This window comes from Corythoichthys intestinalis, chromosome 5, assembly GCF_030265065.1.
Source record: "Corythoichthys intestinalis isolate RoL2023-P3 chromosome 5, ASM3026506v1, whole genome shotgun sequence".
Lineage (NCBI taxonomy): Eukaryota > Metazoa > Chordata > Actinopteri > Syngnathiformes > Syngnathidae > Corythoichthys > Corythoichthys intestinalis.
The window spans coordinates 53,786,268-53,807,762 of NC_080399.1; the positions used below are offsets into that span (position 1 = coordinate 53,786,268).

General features: G+C 38.6%; 1 protein-coding gene and 1 non-coding gene across 2 annotated transcripts in view; one reads left to right on the top strand and one right to left on the bottom strand.

The window, feature by feature from the left end:
* The window catches only part of LOC130915671 (spondin-1-like), a 175,614-nt gene that overhangs the window by 74,070 nt on the left and 80,049 nt on the right, over nt 1–21,495 (top strand). The window lies entirely within an intron of this gene.
* trnap-agg (transfer RNA proline (anticodon AGG)) lies at nt 17,164–17,235 on the bottom strand. The gene has a single exon. It is a non-coding gene; the product is annotated as a tRNA-Pro (tRNA).

Here is a 21,495-nt window from a genome sequence, read left to right on the forward strand (position 1 = left end):
TCCTTCTTAATTTCAATGGTAAGCGTCACTTTATTCCTTTTTTTCACCATTTACACTAACCTTCTTGGGACTCATGTTTATTTCTCTCACATGAAAATCCGCTGTACTGCCATCTTGCGGGAAAACAATTAAGTTGCGACACTGTCGTAAATCGCCGTATTTCGACCATGTCGTCATATGTCGAGACAAATGATGAGTCAAATTTGACGTCGGATGTCTAAAGAATTGTATGTAGATGCATTTGTATGTCGAGATACTACTGTATATTACTTTGGATAAAAACTCCTGCTAAATCTAGACAAAACATCGTTTAAGTGTGAAGATGTGTGTGAGTGTCAGGCATAATACATTATAGTGCCCTACTGGCATTGTGTCTTCTTAAGTATATTCAAGCATGTGCTGTGCATTTACTGACTTTCCACCATGTCAAACACTTCTTTCTTGGCGATATCATTGACAAGGAGGTCATTTTTTTAACCACATCAGTGAGAACGCTAAGTCAAGGACAGCTGCTCAAATATACAGGAGGTCCGCAAAAGGCAGAGGCTGTGGTTTGTCTGTTGTTGCCGTTTGCATTTTGACATTGACCAGAATACCACAGAATTTTCTTTTGAGGGAGGTCAGAAGGCACCTGATCATGCTTCCCAGGAGGCGAAATTGAACAAAGGAATTCATGTGTTTGTATGTCAGTCTGTGCAAGTAAGAGTCGGCAAAAGTAATTTGAAAGAAAGAAAATGTATCTCAAAAGAAAGTAAAATGCTCATGCCCCTAGAGTTTATCCAGGTAGTTGAGTTTTATCTATGTAGTTGTTTCGGGACAACACACAGGGAATAGCAGTCACTCATTTCTCGACATGCATGGGATCAGTCAGTGGTGGACAGTAACGAAGCAAAAGTACTTTGTTACTAGGGGTGTAACGGTACACAAAAATCTCGGTTCGGTACGTTCATTTTCGGTATAGTAAGAAAACAAAATGCAAAACATAAATGTGCTAGTTGTTTATTACACACCTTTGTGCTTTCAACAATGGGAACATTAGCCTATACAAAGCTAGAATTCTGCTCAAAAAGTAGCTTGTATTTAAAGATAATCCAACAACAATTTTCCTTTCAGACCCTGCGTATTGGTCAGCTTTCTTTCTGAAAGAAAGAAGAAAAAAGAAGTCCTGTGCTAAAGAGAAAAGGAATCCGAATGACAAAGATTTTAACATGTATTTTACAAATGAAATGCCTCAATGAATCTTTTTTTTTCTTATGAACGGTTTTCAAAAGCTTTATTGGTGGATTTTCTCAAGTTAAAGCACCACACAGAAATTAATAAATTTAATTGTGTAAGCAAGATCTGTGTATTATTCTTATTGTTGAATTACAGGTGTTTTAGCTCATTTCAATTTATTTTATTTAAATGGGCTATTATTTATTTTATTATGTGTTTATATTTTACAAATGTGATGTAGTATTCATTTATATTGTATATTTTATGTTGTATAACTTTAGTTCCTATGTGAATATTAGTTCCTACTTGTTTTGTTGTGGTAGGAGGGTTTTGTATTGAACACGGGGCCGTGTTGGTTATTATTATGGCAGAGAAGACAGCAGTAAATCAACAAAGACAAGTTAACTGTGCCCCGATCTACCACTCAAGAGATCTTATGGACTCAAAAAGTGGGTTACGATTACATATTCGTTTGAAAATCAACCGGATCCACCATGTTTTTACACGAGTGACTTCCGGTCTGCCTGATCCTAGCTACCGGTAGTAGTATTGACGCAGGAGGGTCGCGTCTCGCGTCAAATAATAAACTCTGCCGTTCTTTTCGCGTGCGTCGTGTTGAGCCGCTTCTGGGACGCGTCTAACACGCGGCCGCACTGCGACTGGCGTGCATTGGCTGATTGACTTTAACGCCCGCGTTCTCGCGGCGGCCACATCGTCGCGCTGTTGACATTTCTGGGTTATACTGTCCTACCATGTTGGTCCTCATCATAGTAGAGAAGACGGAGTAAATATAATCTATACAAAGAAATTGTCACCCGATCGACTCACAGCCTCAAAAAGGGTTACATTACGTCAGAAACTCGTTCGGTATGCCTCCGTTCCGAACCGAGCACCACGTACCGAAACGGTTCAATACAAATACATGCACCGTTACACCCTTATTTGTTACTTTACTTAAACATTTTTGTGCATCTGTACTTAACTTGAGTACAAATATGAAGTGGTACTTTTTACTTATACTACATTTTACAGCAGGTGTCTGTGCTTTTTACTCCACCACTTTTCAAATTGTCACCTGCGTTACACGTTACTTTTGTTTGTTTTCTTTTATTACTCATTGTGAATTGATTGTTTCGTTTTCATGCCTTCAGCTCAATTAATAAGCCCCGTGCAACTATACCGTAACTGAGCACTAAAGGCAGTAGCACAAGTACAAGCAAGATTAGGCAGGTGAACAAGATATTGACCAATAAAAAAAACCCACACTCTTGTACAGGAGGCGGCGGTATGCACCTGACAGTTGCTTGCAATCTGCCGTTAAGAATGTTTTAGAGTTTTTGAGCTTGTTAAAGCAGAAGTTCAGAATTTTTGACATTAGGCTTAATCTTCGAGTTAGCGGGGGTTAATTAGTCTGTTCCGTAATTCTGTGCAATCTGTCAGTTAAATGTTAGTTTCAGGGCTCCGGAGTTACTAGCGTGAATTTCTTTTGTATCTGTTCTTGTACTTAAGTAGAAAAAAAGTGAGTACTTCATGCAACACTGGGATCATTCCCTCAGCAAAGGTCTTAAGGACATCACAAAAGGAGTTGATTCCACTTTCTCATTGAGAGGACCAGCTCATAGTAAGAGACAGAGAGAGCACGGTCACAGTATAGTATTCTAAAGCTGGTCAGGACACTCCTTTACAGGCCCAGTGCGTTGATGATGCAGGAAAAGATGGGACCTTTGATAAGAAACACATTCTGCTGAACTACATAAATGATCTGGCTTCTACACAGCGGACAAAGCACCACGAGAGTCAGAAACAAGCACTAACCTGTATTCTGCACAACCTCGCTCAAATCCTGTTGATTGAACTAGAGCACTGCTTTCGCTTGGCGGTAGGTTGAACACCATCGTGTGGTTACAGCCGCAGTGATCCTTCTCTGGTCAAGCTTCTCTTCAATGCTTCTTGGAAGAAGGTAGATGTCTGTAGAAGAGAACAGAGTCTGGAGCACTTTTCCATGTAACTACTTGTGACTTTTGAGTCCTTAAGGACATCATGTACAGCCAACGGTAGCGTATGACCAAAGCATTGCTTGTGTCTGTGGCTTCTTCTTGTTATGGCCTGTTGAACTCAAACATTTCAATTCAGTCCTTTTTGTTCACAAAAATAGTGTTGTCAGAGCACAAGAAAATAGTAAAAATGTGTAGACAAAAGAAGACTGACCTTAAGTGAAAATATAGTAAAGCATACTGCAAATGTGATTACCATCACATGACATTGTTGGTTTGTCTACTGTCACCACACGTCATGGGTGTTTATGTTTGTATGTGCGTGTGTGGATGATTGAGATGGAAAGAGGGTAGGGCATTTGCCATAATTAGTAAATAGGTTACACTGTCACTACTACAACTATACAAGCTACGAAGTTTCGTTTTTCCTCTTGGAGGAAGCAGAGCGAGGTTTTTCATGTTCGCTGCATTGTCACAGATCACAAAGCCAATATGTGTCTGATGTCATATTCATCACAGAGTCCTTCAAACGCACCAGAGTATGTGATCCTTGGAAGTAGGATTTCAGACACAGTCCCTTGTTTGTAGACTGAGCATGAGTAGTGACACCAAAAAAGCCTCACATCCTACAATCTAACCATGTCTACAGTCACTGAAAGTTGTTACCCTTGTGCAAGGATCCTTTTGATCCTTGTGTGGGTCACTGTAACACAGGATTCTACGTGCTTGACAAGAGAGCGATAATTGGTGGCTGTGTGCTTGTGTTCAACTATGGAGGGAAAAAAGTATTTGTCTTCTATTACAGCAGTGCCTCTCAATTATTTTCAGTTATGCCCAACCCCTTAGGAAGATGTTAACATTTCGCGCCCCCCAACTCTCTGCCGCCACTGTAAAAAGTATCATTTGTCTATAAAATTATTATAAGTACGCCTATGCATAACATTATGTCCTTGTTAACGTTAAAGGAAAAAAAGTAATATAAACTTACAATAAAGTACATATAACTTTATTAATGTTGTTTTGTTTTTAACAGAAAATTCAAAGCGCATCAATTTGCCTGAATTTAAAAAAAAAAAAAAAAAAAAAAAAAAAAAAGAATGTCATATCCAGACTCTAGAAATACACTCAAGGTAATTGTTTTGACCCTTTGATACTGAAAAATAATATTTAATAAAATGAATAAATAATGATAAATTCAAATTGATTAGCTACATTAACTTTTTTTAAAAAATGAATATAACAAAAATGACAGTGTCAATGGACAAAGGGACAGTTTCAGGGTCCCTCCAGGATTGATAAATCTAAATGTAAGACTCTTAAGACCTTTTTTAATGCCATTTCAACTGAAAATTAATACTTTTCTCGCACCCATTATTCAGATAATATTGACAGTTTCCTCATATCGAGGTCAGGGTTGCCACCTGTCCCTTGACATAAGGAATGATCTGAAATTGGGAATTAAATGTTGTGTTCCGTATTAAACTAATATGGAATTTAAATGAATAGACACATTTCTATGCATTTTAGGAGTTTTGGGGATGTCCCTTTTTTCTCTGCCTGTACAGCTTTGGGCGTGAGGGGGGCGTCCCGTATTTCTTATTTCTGAAAGGTGGCAACCCTAATTCGAGGTCCTTCATACACTCCTGCAAGGAATAGGAATAATACATTTTTTCCCCCTGTTTTTCTAATTGTTTTTTCTATTTGTTCTTTATAAATTTGTTAGTCAATGTGGGTGGAGGAGGGGTGACACATGGGACTAGCAGGCCTAATCATCATTGGAAAGGCTTTGTTGTGCAGGTTCATATGAAATATGAATGGACTGCAGCCCCAGGAAAAAATGGATTTTACACTATTTTTGTAAAGCAACTACAGAAATTACATTTGCAATACAAAAGGTTTCTTTTTCAAGGGGACCTAGTCAAGGTGGTAGGTGATTTTCAAGCTGGCCACCTTAACTGTAAAGTGCTTGGGAAAAGCAATTGGCAGTGAAAGTTCAAAAGACAGCCACTAAATAATAGCAGTTTATCATTAATTACCACAAAATAAAAAAGCTACACATGACCATTTCCCTTGGTATTTTTTTTTTCTAATCACATTACAAGAAGTATACAAAACACATGTTAATCCTTTGCTAGCTATTGAAGACATTTATTTTAATCAGATATAGAAAATCTGTATTCGTATTCAATCAAGAAAAACATTCAAATATACCAGGAGATGTTTTACTATCACCTACAACATAATTTGCCTATCACCATGCCATGTTATTCAGATCAACGTTACCCCGCACTTGTTCCTATAATAGACAGGGTCAACCGTGTTGTGTATCTGAGGGTGGTGGTGTATGATCTCCATATATGGGTCCGGTTTATCCATGCTAAGGCTAGTGCACCTGCCAAGACCCCAGTGAACATGGCTAATGAGTTAAAACGGCGAAATTCATATTCATTCGAAAGGCAAACCATGCAGAAATACATTATTGCATCCAACACATTTTAATTGGAGAAATTGGCAACTTACTTTGAAATGTTTAAGAAGGTCCACTGCCTTCGCATGACCCTTAAACTGCGACCCAAAGTATCTGGATGTGACTTGGTCGCCGATCCAATACCTCACATGTAGGTCCAACTGTTTGGACTTGGTTGTCTTGTTGGGGCTTTCGTCGAACATAACAACGAAGGCATCTGAGCAGTTCACTTGTTTGGTCATTTCTTCGGTGATGAAATGTGCTAGACCAAATTTAGTGATGTATGCGGTTTTGTTACTGCCGCGTGAGAATGTGGAGGCTATCGAGGAGTCAGGGAACATGAGCCGAAACAGATCACCGATGGACTCATTTAAAGTACCCTATTGGCCCGAATATAAGACGGCCCTGATTATAAGACGCCCCCCTCTTTTTCAAGACTCAAGTTTGAAAAAAGAGTTTTTGAACACCAAATTAATTTTTATTTAGAAAATAATTACAGTACATCTGAAACCAATGATTATAACAATATATTTGAGTGAAAAAGTGTGTTATTTTGCCTCATTCAAATCTTCCAACTAAAGTGCAATCACATTCGTAAATGAATGGCTTCTGGTTTTTGAAATGTAAATAAACCAATCTATTGTGATAAAACAACAAAATTGCAATAACTGCATTAACCATCAAAGTGAAGTCTAACTGTAACTGTAGTCTTGAAACAAATCTGAATAAGGTAAAACATTGCAATTAGATAATGCAAACTGGTTAAACTTGAGAGTAGATGAGATCTGTCATGAACATCGCTTCGATGATATCTGGGGCCATCTAGCGTCATGAATGGGTATAACATCTAGACCGCGAATATAAGACGACCCCCACTTTTTCAGTCTTATTTCAATGCAAAAACCACCGCCTTATATTCGGGCCAATACTGTATATGAATGGTGGTCTGTGATGGTATTCGGAATCTACAATACTTCTGCCTGCAGGGTTTTCGTTCCACCGTCAACGTTTACAGACAACGTTTTTTTTTTTTTTTTTTGCACAATATACAGAAGACTTCTCGCTCGTTTGGGATGGCTTTAACCCAAGAGTATTTGGGGTCGTGTAGCCATTTGGAATCAAACTTACACTTCCCCATGTTGGCCGAGTCACTCGACACTGCTTGCTTCCAAATTTTGGCGCGCACGAGGTGCATTTCGATTTGTGGTGCAATGCATCGTAAAAATCTTCGTTATGGGTTTTAAAAAAAAAAACTTAGTCACGGAAATACTGTAATTTAGGTTGCACTGAGATGTTCTTGAAAATGAAGACCACGGTGAAAAAATTCCAGACTTACAACAGCTAATTTAATACTTTTAATACCTTTAATAATGAAAAACTAAATTCAACGCTTTTTTTAATATTTATAATAAAACGCGGGTACCATGAGTTTTTATTTTTCCTGCAGGCAGTATAAGCTCTTTTGCTATGGTGTGGGGTTATTTTGCACTAAGCAAATTGGTATGCCATCTTATATGATGCTAACAGTGCTCATTGGTTTTCCTATGTAACACTCACACAGCTAAACGATTGTTGGCAATATTTGGCACGTTTTCGCAGAAAAAAAGCAAGCGCCTTATCAATGTAATATGGGTCTAATGTCCTTAAGTGACGTCTTAATTGATTGTGCTACATTCTATCCGCTGCCAACATTTTTAGACACAGTAAACACACAGGTCTTTCCTCAGCCCCCAACATATTAAAAGTGAAGCCAAAGGCTACATAAGCTTCTTCATGTTTCCTCGTCTTAGCTCATCATATCTCCATGCTCTTTGCTGTGTGCTTGTTTGGTTAAAAAAATACTGTGTACTCTGAAAATGAGAGCGCCACTGCCACTGAGTGGATGTGCAATTACAATTTATTCCAGTACGGCAAAAAAGTATGTTCCCCAAGGTCACAGGGGGTCATGGGAGATAACGTGAAATGAGTTTTATAGTTTTATTTCCCTCATAAATAAGCATTAAAACGCTGCATGGACCATGTGTTTAAGTCCATATTTCCATCATTTCTTGTCAATTTTCAAAACGGAAAGCACCACAAAAAACTACATATCCTAGGAGCCATTGTGAGTTCATAAAGGAAGGACGTTATCCAAAAACTTTTAATCTATTGCCGAGCGAGGCGCTATCTAGAGAGGGAGGTGATGTAGCAAGCGACGTCCGGTTGTATTCCGCGAGTGACTTTGTAAAACGCGCTGATTGAATCAAAAACTAAATTTAGCGTAAGCAATTGCGTTATTTTATTAACTCGAGCGTCTTCCGCCATATAGATGTGTGTGTTCGAGGAACTTGATAGTATGTATAATGATTTGATAAGTGATGGGTGCAATACCTAACCTCACAAAGCGATATCAACCAAACCCTTTTTGTACTTTTTGTAGTTTGCACTGTTGGTCTACTGCATATAACATATTTTGACTATAGTACCTGCTGTTTCTGTTGAGCTTGTTGCAAGTCAAGTTGAGTCTGAACCCACATATTGGCGAATCTGATTTTTGCTCATTGCTTTGCTTTGCTCCTTTAGGACATAGGTGATTTGCTGTAATTGATAAAACAATGAATTTTGTTATTGACCAGAAAATCCTGTTGGACAATCATTGATCATCAGTTCATTACTTAAAGCAGAAGCATACTTTCAAAGGAATACGGTCTACCTTCCAACAACCCAATCCCAAGATACTGAAAAGCCCTTATATTGAAAAATTATATCCATATTGAAAAAAGCTAGATACATTTTAGTTCGGTGAATGGCTTGTTCTCTCTCTGGAGAGATGTGGGCATCTATAAGCTGGAGTCAGGAATTTTAATTCTATTTTAATTTCAAGGAAAATGAAGCAAATTCAAATTGTGCATGTGAGTACAGCTGACAGGCCCAAAACACATTAATAACCTCCCGGCATTTTTTTTAATGGGGCCTAGAAACAAATGATTAAATGACTTGATATGTACAAATTGACTATTAGCAACCCTGAATATGTTATGGAGTCATCAACTGAACCATGTTGGTGTTCTATATATTTCACTTTTGTTTTCAATTTCATGCCTTAGCAGTCAACCCTATTGCACTATTTGCTCAGTTAGATTTATAGGAGCAATATAACTAATAACTTCCATATAATGTCTTGAGTTCCTCCCTTGTGTCCCGTCAATGTGTTTTTGCTCACTTTACTAACACCATTTTATGTGTCTCTGCTTGATGAAATTCAGGCACCAAGACCCTGTTATGGAGACAATAATAGACTTCTACTGCAAACATTGTCAGAACTCTAAATGCAAAATAACCTTTGTTCCTTATTTAAGTTTAACATAATTCAATGAACTATCAGTTACAAAATGTTGTTCTAAATCCCTGTCTGATATAATTAATCCAGTTAATGTTCTAGTCAATTCATCACGTTCAGCTTAAGAATAATACTTGTTTTGTTAAGTTTTAAGTAAAGACCAATATAAATGGAATGCACATCAAGAATAAATGAAAAGCTGGTCGAGCTGAAGACCTGGTTAAAGTATGCGTATTCTGAGGAGAATTTTAATCATGAATTAACTAAACATTTTCAAATGTTGAAAATCAATTATAATCAAACAGTCCACACATTATTTTTCCAGGAATTTTTCCCCTTAATTATCACTCTCTCAAAGTTCAGTGGGATATTATTCTCAAACTCCTGTTTTATTGTATTTATGAAATTTGACTAATGACCTTAAAGGAGATATATGGAGTCAGTGTTTTATTCATGACTGCTACCTCAGGCCTAAAGCGCAACTGCAGCTTGTGTTAAGCCCGTGCTTGTACAAGCACGAGCATATAAACCAATGACCGTTTGGTCCATCAAATTAACACCAGAAATTTAAAAAACAGCAAACATGATTGTTTACTGTTAGTAGCAAGTCATAAGTGGGTTAGAAAAGTGTTTTATCCAAGCGAAGATTAGGGCGGAGCCTCAGTGAAACAGCACTGCAGCCGCTGGGGGGGGGGGCGCACGTGGACATGCACGAGTGCATGTTCACCCAGAGAGTTCGACCCGAATGCTCTCTATTAAAGGGAAGAAAAAAGGGCTTTTTGGGGCAGTGTCAGTTAAAATTTCAGGGCTCTGTGTACTCATCAGAGCATTTGTGGAGCATGCATGGAGTAGAAAAGTGTTTTAACGTAACAGTAAAATTTCTGTTTTGTACCTTTTAAGGTGTATATTGCTGTCTCAGTATAAGCCCCATTTACTAAAACCTGTTTGCTCATTGTACTTTGTACAGTCATTTCTATATCAGTTTGTCTTAACGATTGAAGCTCTCGGCTTCTTCTTTGAAGCAAGATCATAAACAGCTAAAACACAGCTGCCTAGCAAAACCCCACTTTCTTGTGAGCCACTTCATGGGTTAACATAGGGGTCTGCCTATTCGCATTGGGAAAAACAAAGTATATGCGTTGAGAGTTCATGGCAGATCTTCTCGAAGGCACCTGGGTGGGGTTTTCACGGACACTTGTGCTGGCCGGCCAGCTTTTAATCATTCTTTTCTCAATAAATGTGTTCATCTTAGGTGATTTTTTGTTTTTGTTACTGAATTGTGTGTCGTCATCTCCTGTTCAAATATAGAATAAAAGAACCTGTCAAAAGAGAAAACAGACTTTTTTCTTCTCCACCCTCTTCATTGGTGCTAAAGAAGTCAGACTGCAGACACATTCAGAGAGTGCAAAATTGTGACAATTCAGTCAGTCAGTCAGTCAGTGAGTCAATCAAATAATCAGCTGATCGAGTATATGCTCTCCAATATTTGAATCCTACATACACAATGATTCCCCCCCCTCCCCACACACATAAACAGAGGTTGGTAGAGTAGCCAAAAATTTTACTCAAGTAAGATTAGCGTTAATCAAAATAATATTACTCAAGTAAGAGTAAAAGTAATCATCCAAAAATGTGCACGTAAAAAATTATCTAGTGAAAAGAGTACTCAAGTAATGAGTAACATTTTGAGTAACTGCTTATTTCTGTTTTTTTTTTTTTCTTTGTTTTTGTTTAATAATTGAGGGGGACAAAAACAGTAATGAAACATTATTCGTCCAAAGAGCATTATTGCCCTGCCATGACATGGGTTCCAAGAATGTTAAAGCAGGTAATGAGAAAAGAAAAAATGGTGAGGCTTACCATTGAAATGGAGATGGAATGATGGAAAAATATGAGCGTGGGGTGCACGTCCATGAACTACTTGACAATACTCCGACGACCTCTGTTCGCCAGTCTTTATACGTTAAGGTGACAATTATTATTCTGGTACAACCCATAGCAAAAATTTGCTACTCATCTGTTGCTTAATATCGTCTCGCGAGACGAATTTGATAATCTCAAATTCACCTAATTCTCTGCTTATTTGTTTCTGAGTTTTTGCTCCTAAGGGTACCTTTACGAGCAAGTGATGAGTCAAAATGAGCAAAGGCTGCATTGAGACAAAGGAGATTGAATCTAGAAAACCAGATGTGAGCAATAATTGAGAAAAGAATTTTTCTGATTTTAAAATTGAGTTATTCTTGTATAGCACCTTTCAGGCACTCAAAGTGCTTTGGCGCTATATCCTCATTTACCTGCTGGTGACGCAGCAACGTGGGGTTCAGTGTCTTGCTCAAGGATACGTAGATGAATTCATCAGGATGGGGAATTGAACTCACCACCTCTGGGTGGGGGAAAGACTTCTCTACTAGTCAGCTACGCACGGGCTCTGATGCACTGTACTCGATGTGACATGGCACATCGATGGAAAGCAACTTCAGAAAGAGCATGTAGCAGCGATGAAGCAAATCTATTTTATTTTACTCCATTTAATAATTTATATTTTTCTTTGATACTTCAAAAAAAACCTCCCAAATCGCAGACATGTTGCCTGTGAGCCACTAGTTTGAGCGAGTCAGTGCTAGCCAGCTTGTTGCTTCTCGCCGTGTTTTGATTATGTCATCAAACAAGAGGACTAAGGTTCTTCACACTATTTGTGGTTAACTTTCGGTCTTCGAAACCAAAAACCGATTATGCATTTGTAGCGGACGATAGTTTTCGGCACCGAATTTTCGGTCACATCTCTAATTTTTACATTGAACAAGATGAACAAAATGAACCAGTTGTTATTTAATTATTTGACCAATTATAATATTTTCTTGGATTTTGGTGTGAGATGAATTAAAATGTCAGAGCAGAGACTACTCTTTCTTACACTAAAATAATTTTGAAAACTCAGAATGAGCAACTGCAGAATGGAGGTAAATCAAATTGAGGAATATATGTGACTGGCACATTATAGGGTTGCTTGGCGAGATAAGTAAAAGGGCAGCTTTGATGCAAGTTTAAGAAATAAAATACTTTGCTTATCCATATCTTTCACTGAGGCATTACTGAGATCATGACTCCAAGTAGGGTGATTAAATTAAGACGCATTTGAGATCAACACAAGATCTCATAGTTGTCTCTTGGTGAACTCTTGAAAGGAGACAGCTGTGAGACTTCATTGGCAAATCGTGCCACTAGAACTATTGTCAAGACCTTCTCATGCAATGCTCACTGTGATACTTACTTCTCATGAGACAAATTTGAGAAACTTGAGAAAACCACTCTGGTCTCGATTATTGCTGATTCACTTCTCAGAGATGTACTGTAAATGAGACATGAACAAGATTTCAGCTTCAATTTTGCTTTGCAATGGGCATCGCCAAAGAGATCAGCAGCTTTGTCAGGTTTTTAATCATTTCATTCAAAACTTGTGCAACAAAACACTCGTCGCCAAGTGACAGCAACAACAAGACGTGAAAAGAGAAAGTCAATTGCACTCTCTCACTCTGCCATCAGCCCCGCGGTGCGTTCAGGTACACTACGCAAAATACACAATGTATTTTGTGTTGCTCTTGTAATTGCTTTTTGCAATAGTAACAGCAGTATTTATTAAGGATTTTGTAATAAAGCACTGAGCTGGTGTGACTAGAAGAATGGATACCACTGCAGATAGTCCTTTTAGAACAATAATGATGCCCGTCCCGAATTATTAGACCAAAACTTTCTCTTCATCAACGCATTGCCTTTTTATTTTCTTTCTATGAAAACGTAGGTCTTAGCTTTCTTTAGGTGGCCAAAATATGCCTGATCATAAAAACAACAAATTGCAAATCGCCATCAGGGGCATCCAACACACATAACATGCAAACAATGTGGCATTTTTAACAGATTTATTGTAGGTTTTTGGGCTGTGGAACGAATTAATGGAATTATAATGTATTCTTATGGGAAAATCCTGCTCAACATACAAACATTTCGACTTACAAACAAGGTCTTGGAACGAATTACCTTCGTATGTAGAGGTACCACTGTATTTCATTACAGGATTGAACTAAGACCTAAAAACGTGGTCAATCAAGACAAACCTTGAGAGCACCATAACACTAAGAGCAGGTGTATCTAAATAAGTTGTCTCGGGACACCAGTCTGCACAAAAAGAACAGTGGAAGAGAAGATACCACATGCAGGATTCTTGGCATTATTATAATATCTTTACTATTGGGGTGGAATTGTTTTCAAGTGAAATCAAAATACATTATTCTGTGGAGCAGATGTCTGGTTAAAATTGTTGCAGTTAAAGTGGTGTTATGGGTTATTCGCTTAATGTTTTTTTTTTTTTTCTGTCTTACACAGTGATTTGTGCTCGCAGGAATGCGTGTGATAATGAGGTCTGGAGTGCTATCATGCTGCCTCATGCATTGGTGTCTTGAGTCATGCATAACACGCCAGCCAAAATGCTTTTTGCAACTTTATGAATTTTCTAAAACAAGTAACCAGAGCTCTTACATGATTGATATTCATGGTTTATGTAACTCATCAAGTACAAGGAATCTTGTGGTAATTTGTTTTGTTCTTGTTGGTTGTGTTACCAATGACACCCACACAGCACACACTTACTATTTAGAATTTAATTATCACAATGCAGCATGCCCTTGCCACATTATAAAAGGCACATTTTCCCATTTGTTCTTTACCACAGTCGTCCCCAATTGGTTTCACATAAAATAATATTCTGAAGGCCTATCATAGAACTTCGTTTAAAAAAATAAAAAATAAAACCCAACATTAAAGTTGTGTTCAAAATTATTCAACCCCCGCAGCATTAGTGTGACTTTTTTTTTTTTAAACCTTGATAATAATAAGATCTACTTCCAATAAGACTTGTAAAATCGACCCACAAAATAGGCAGCAAGAAGAACTCGGAATGGTGACTTCAATGGACTCCTGTTATTGATATTCATTCTTCAGTATTATTATGATGATATGCAATGATGCACATTTTAGCCCTTGGATGTTGAGGTATTATGCAATATTGCTATAATTTCTAAATGGTTATTTGGGTAAAAGATTAAAATTAATTCATCTTTTCCATCTGACATACATGTACATGTATGTCTACATACATATATGTGTACATGGGCACATATAGACAAACAACCTTTCATACTCACGTTCAAACCTATGGAGAATTTAAAGAAAAAAACGAAATTTGTCTGTTACACTTAACTCCTTATTTGCTATATTTTTGAATGAGATCCAAAAATAAATAAAAACAATAAATGTCAGACAGGCTACAACAACAGTCAGTGGCGGTTGAATATTTGGAAACAAGGAGTTTCCAAACTATTCCACATCGGGCCTCAGTGGGTGCTGGATTTCTATCCAACAAAACAGGACGACACCTTTGCACTAATCTGGTGTCAGTTGATTGCAGTCAGGTGCTGCTTGTTTTAGCAGAAATCTCATTGGTTAAACCGGGGTCTGCCCGAGTGGCTCCCTGGAGTTTTTTTCAAAAATGTTTGAAAATGTAAAAAGATGGAGGATAAGATGGGGAAATATATTTTTTGTTTTAATATGGTTTCTGTTGAAGGACAAACATGAATCTAATTCATTAACACTGGAGGTCCCTGGGTTTTTGTCTCGCTATAAAGAAAGATCAGAAAGGCGTCAAGTGACCCCGATATCAAACTGACTACTTGGCTGTGTCAAACAATAGACCACTCAAACAAGCAATCAAACAGACAACCCCCCTACACACTCCTGTGGAGTTGCTGCTTAGGTGTGAAGGGGAGATTTCACTCAGGATATTTGCAATTAGCATCTTGAATATTTGCAAATCCAGGGCTCCCTTGGCTTTGTCAAACACGGCAGAACACGAAGATGGTCAGTCGCTGTGTTCTACAATATGATTGACATGGCAGCACTGAATGCATATGTGTTGTATCAGGCACGCACCGGAAGGCAAGCGAGTCGGGTGGACTACTTGGTGGGTCTTGCAAAGGAATTGGCTCACTCTCATGTGGGTGCAAAGAAGGCGCAGAAGGAAAATTTGCTTCAGCAACAACCTCCAACACCTAGCCCCGGGAAAAGGGCGAAGTGTCTTATGTCACCACATAAAAATGTTTTGTTTTGTTTTTTTATTACACCGTCCCTTGTACGTATAGTTTTTTTTGTTGTCTTTTTCACATTTGTTTCTTTATTGAATAAAAAGCTTTTTTGTGCAAAAAATGAATTGTGTTGTGCATCATCAGCCATCCATCATCAGCAATATGACAATTATAGCTCCATACATACAAGAAACAGTGCAACAAAATATTCAGAGAGATTGAGACAGCTGTTCTTTCTCAATGCTGTAATGTCAGACAGTCCTCGCAAACGGGCAGCCCTGCCCTGCAAAGACTCAAGATGCTAACTGGAGCAATCCAATTTTTTGGTTTTGCGAGTGTGAATGGGAATGACTAATGAGGACCTCAATGCTCACAAAAGATATGCTGATTAGAGTCAGATCACCAATATCTCGATACAAAAGTGATTTGTATCAACTGATCCACCCTTAGTAGTTCTAGTGTAAAGAGGGATTGTCCAGGTGACAGACCCGGGACCTCACGCACCCAAAGCAGGAATCATAACACTAGACCAACAAGCCACAATACCTTGGGTTTTTACCCCTTGTACATCTGATCAATGCTATTGACCCAATTGCCAAATATTAAAATAGGATTCCTACCGGATAGGGCTCATCCAGGAGTTGCACCCAGAACCTCTCGCACCCAAAGTGAGAATCATAACATTAGACCAACTCGCTACAGTAGCTCATATGTTTGCCCACTGATTCTCTGATGAAAGCCATTGACAAAATTGCAAAGGCATAAACAACAATTGCTATCAGAGAGGGCGCGGCCGGGAGTCAGACCAGGGACCTCTCGCACCCAAAGCGAGAATCATACCACTAGATCACCGAGCCTCCAGAGCAAGGTGCTTTAGCCCTTGTCTATCCGATGAATGCCATTGACCCAATTGCCAAAGAATTACCAAATCCTATTTAATAAGGGTCACCTGGGAGTCAGATTCTGGACCTCTCACACCCGAATCATACCACTAGACTAGGGTTCACTAAATCCGGACCTCGGTGCCACTTTTCCTGTCGTGTTTTCCATGTCTCCCTCCTCCAACACACCTGAATCAAAATAATTAGGATTATTATCAGGCTTCTGATGACATAATCATTTGATTCAGGTGTGTTAAGGGAGAGAGACGTGGAAAACATGAAGTGGCACCGAGGTCTGGATTTAGTGAACCCTGCACTAGGCTAACGAGCCAGAAGAGCTCACTGTTTTACTCCTTGTTTCTCCAATGAATGTCATTGACCCAATTGCAAGGGCTTGAATAATAGATGGCATTAAGACAAGTGGACCCAGAACCTCTTACACCCTAAGCGAGAATCATACCACTAGACCAACGAACTCAAGGTTTTACTCCTTGTTTCTTCAATGAGAGCCATTGACCCAATTGCCAAAGATGAAATTCCAATTCCAAGAAGGCTCGCTCACCAGTCGACTAACAGCAGTTCATGCTTTTACTCCTTGTTTCTCCGATGAATGCCATTGACCCAATTGCACCCAATGCAAGAATCATATCATTAGACAAGTGGTCTCTAAACTATTCCACATAGGGCCGCAGTGGGTGCAGGATTTCACGCCAACAAAACAAGACCACACCTTTTCACCAATCTGGTGTTTTATAAGTGTAATCAGTTGATTGCAGTCAGGTGCTGCTTGTTTTAGTAGAAACCACATTGGTTCAAAGGTCTGTGCTTGATTGGTATGAACAAAAACCAGGACCCACAGCGGCTCTTGAGGACCAGTTTGGAGATCCCCACATTAGTACAACGAGCCAGAGAAGCTCACTGTTTTACTCCTTGTTTCTCCAATGAATGTCATTGACCCAATTGCAAAGGCTTAAACAATAGATGGTATTGAACAGGGCTTGTCCTCGAGTCAGACCCAGCACCTCTCGCACCCTAAGCAAGAATCATACCACTAGACCAACAAGCCACAGGAGCTCATGGTTTTACTCCTTATTTCTCCGATGAAAGCCATTGACCCAATTGCCAAAGATGAAATACCAATTCTAATTGAAAAGGGCTCGTCCGGGAGTCGGACCCGGGACCTCTCGCACCCTAAGTGAGAATCATACCACTAGACCAACGAGCCACAGGAGCTCATGGTACCACTCCTTGTTTCTCAGATAAATGCCATTGAGCCAATGGCGTACCACACGTTACACATCACTTCCGCTTATTAATATTCATGATGTTAGCAACTGTTGCTTAGGGGGGACATGCTACTGTTTGTCCCCAATAGTAAATGAATGGAAATAGTGTACGAATGAGATGTTTACAAAGCTAAAACTATTAATTCTGTCTGAAAATGATGTCCCTAGTGCCAAATAAACTGGTAAAGAAGAACATACACTGGTGGAAGAACATACAAATGTTCAGTTAAAGAGATGGCTTGAGTGTTGAGGGCTGAAAAAGAGCTGAGCTGATCCACACCTTTTTCCTTTTGCCACTGACAATGACTTCTCCTGTTTCAACAAGCTATCCTGTACCCCCATATGCCCTGTCTTTCTTATATGTTATATCCTCTGGTTGTTTTACGTCTCTGACCGTTCATGGGGGTAATTTATATTGCTAGTTTTGTGTAGCGATTGCAAATTCTACTCAGTGACAGCAAATGAACACTTTTAATTTTTTCATCACGCCACGCTAAAAAAATAAGTAAAAATATCAAAATGGCTTACCTCTTCGGGGGACGCTGTGGCAAGCAATGGGTCAGGATTGTCATTTGTAGGCGAATGACTTCACCTTGCTGGCGTTAAACTGGTCTTTTGGACGTCCACACATGCTGATCCATTGTTCACATTTTTCCTTCGAGTCTTTGGTTTCGGGAAACGTATGAAGAAAACATCTTTCGTATGTGGATGGTCGTAATGTCTAGAGTAATCTCTGGTTTGATCGGCATGTTCATTTTTGAAAGATTACTGGAGAAAATTAGCAGAAATTCAATGGTTTCTATGCGAGGGCGTGTCAATAATGTCCCACTTTCGCTTTACGATGCGACGTCACGGTCAAAAAATAGCATTTGTATTAAAAAATAAATAAATAAATAAATAGCATTTGTATGGTACGCTATTGTAAAGGCTTAGATAACAGCTGTTATTGAAGAAGGCTTGCCCAGGAGTCAGACCAGGGACCTCTCACACCCTAAGCAGGAATCGCACCACTAGACCAACAAGCCACGTCGGTAGTCACTTGGTGCGTCATTCTTCATTGGATACACTGCAGGGAAATAAACATTTAATCATGAAGGCTCATTATGTATTTTTAGCATACTTAGTCATTTTGATAGTAGGCTAACATAGATACATACAGCATGTGTTGCCTCCATTGTAAGGCTTATATAAGGCTTTTAATTTTTTACGACTCCAGAAATTTTTGTTTTGTTTTGGTCCAACATGGATCTTTCAACATTTTGGTAAACGGTCAATTTTCGATCAGTGGGAACAAAAACCAGAACCCACAGTTGAGGATCGCTTCACACCCCTGTTCCAAACCCAACCTTATGTAGTATGTAGTGCTGTTAATCAGTGGGAACCTTTCTCTTCACAAAGATGGTGTACATGTAAGATAACATCAGAAAATGACAGGCAAATATTTGAGTCTTATCTTCTTGGTGATTTCATTTTCTTTGCTGTTGTTACAGGAATGAATGTTAGGTATTGAGTGCTGGTTTTTTTCCGCACTTGTGTTAGTTTAGCACTTTGCTTAGTGTCATTCTGTCATGAACAGTGTTGTTAATTTTACTTTAAAAAAGTAATTAATTACAGTTACAAATTACTTCTCCCAAAAAGTAATTGCGTTAGTAACTCAGTTACCTGAATGTAAGAGTAATTAGTTACTTGGCAAAGTAACTAGTGATATTTTTTTTTTCTCAAAAAAAAAAAAAAAAAAAAAAAAAAAAAACAGGTCACACAATGTGAAGCTTAAAGGGTTTGGGGGACAATTGGCCCAAGCCCAATTCTTTACCCTCCACTTAACTAGACACAAGGGTATTGCGATAACTAGCTAGTAACCTTTGCTATGTGTGGAAGTCATTTAAAGTTGTGAATCAATCGTTAAAGTTGTTAAAATTTCTCCCGTTATTGCATTAGTTCCCTTCTGTCTACTTTAAACATGTGTAAGTTTTAAAACTGTTTCATCATTTAAAGATAGATTTAAGTTAAGATTTTGCCGATTTAGGCGCATTTTAGATTTTAAAAAATTACTTAGGTTCGCTAGGAAGGATCTCTACATCAGGGCCTTCCTGAGAGGTCTACTGCTTTAAGATGGCGGCTGTTTACAAACGCATGTAGTCCTTAAAACATGTTGGCAATGCAGCAGTGTCTATCATTTGCATCTAGTTCTATAATATGATATCTACCGTGTCATGTGGGCGTAGTTTGTCGGCTATGGCTGCTGTCAGGTATTATTGGAGCCATCTAGCATCGCGGTTGCAACGGCGTCTTCCCCACTCCTGCTCTGCTCTCGTCCCCGTGAGTCCGTTTCTCTCAGACTTTTTTTTATTTAACCAACTTAGTAACGCATAGTAACGCACGCCTTTCCCGCCTCAGTAACGGTAACGGCGTTGCTAAGATGAGAAAAGTAATTAATTAGATTACTCATTACTGAAAAAAATAACGCCGTTAGTAACGCCGTTATATTGTAACGCCGTTATTAACAACACTGGTCATGAAGCACCCCTCACAATAAGTCACGCCAACCAAATTTAATAAGATTTTAGAGTAAATCTAAGCACAACCTATAAGCCGCACAATCATCTGTTTACATAGACAAATGCTACACAAATAGATTTGTTTGATCAATAACCTGTTAATTATCCAAATTAACATAATCATTGGTCAATGATATTTTCATTTTTCATACACAGCCACCTGTCAGGGTAGCCAAACAGTCCCGCTGGTGTTACGGCCCCACTGGTCTGTTCACAACCAGTCTGAAACCACAAAAGGACTTAACCTTAAAAACCAGGTCGCTATAGTCATAAAGAAGAAATTAAAATTCACTTTAGCTTGATTTCTTAGCTTGCAGTGGACAGAGTCTTCTTATCCCTTAGTGCATGATTAACTCGGGGCTAACTGCTTTCTGTGCTAGCTTTAACATAGCAGCTTCGTTGTTAAACACAGTGGAGCGGCACCAGGCATCGAACAGATCCATCTTTATTGATAAAATCTCCAGAGCGGTTGATGAATCCACTATGTCACTGCTAGGAACCAAGAGCCGTGTTGTAGCAAACTCTGGATAGCCATTTACTTCAGGAATGCTTTCCTTGCAATAAAGCTATATAGTGATTGACAATATACTTGGAGTGTTGTTGCGTAATAGAACACTCACATTACAGAAGTTAAAATTACAAATGCATCCAAAGGAGCGATGTCCCTTTGTAATTGTCGGCCACTTAAGAATAATTAATTAAACTTCCGTTAACTGCAACAAGACAATATGAAGCTTGTTAGCCCATAAAATCCAAAGATAAGCCGGTAAGCTGATAAAAGTAGCAGGGTTGAAAGAAAGAGTAACAAGTAGTTGTTTAGTCTGTCAACCTCATCAGGATTGTTCAAATAAACTCTAATTCTGGCTTCCAATGTGGTTTAGGATTACAGTGATTCCCCATTTTTCACGGTTGACGGGGACCAGGACCCGCCGCAATAAGTGAAAAACTGTGATGTTTTTATTTTTTGTAATTATTGTATTTATGCAAATTTAGCATTGGAAAAGTGATACGTATCAGACATGTTTTTTCTCTTTTTTCCCCAAAGTATAATTAAAAAAACCCCAAAAACATTTATGTGTATATATATTAGAATAAATGGTTTTTAAGCACTTCAAATTCAATAATTATGTTTTAAAGATTTTACTGTCTTGCCCAATTATTCTTAACCAAGAATAAAGTAGAAAAATGATTGGCTTTATGAAATGCTTCATTGAGTGAGTCAACTTAAATCCGCTCAAGCTGCTCACTTACACACAATGAGTTGCCATTGCAACTGTTTAACAAGTTAAACGATGACTTACACATGCGGCGCTTTAAAGTTCGAGTCTCTGGCAAGCTCAAACCTTAACCGTCTCTCAATCATCGTTAATTTCAATAAGCAACTCCAGTGCACTGCCTGACCAACAAAGATCAGGGAAAGGGATAGAGGGAGGGAGAGGGAGACTACGCGATCGGGACAGCTCATCTGTTTTTTTTTTGTTTTTTGTTTTTTTTTTTTTTATTGAAAAAAAAAAAAATCCGCAATGGACTGAGGGCGCGGAGTTTGACGCACGAAGTAGCGAGGGATCACTGTATATCACTTTACCTAATGTTTTTTGTACTCACTCCCGTTTTTTACTCTGCTAAATTTGGACTTTTAAG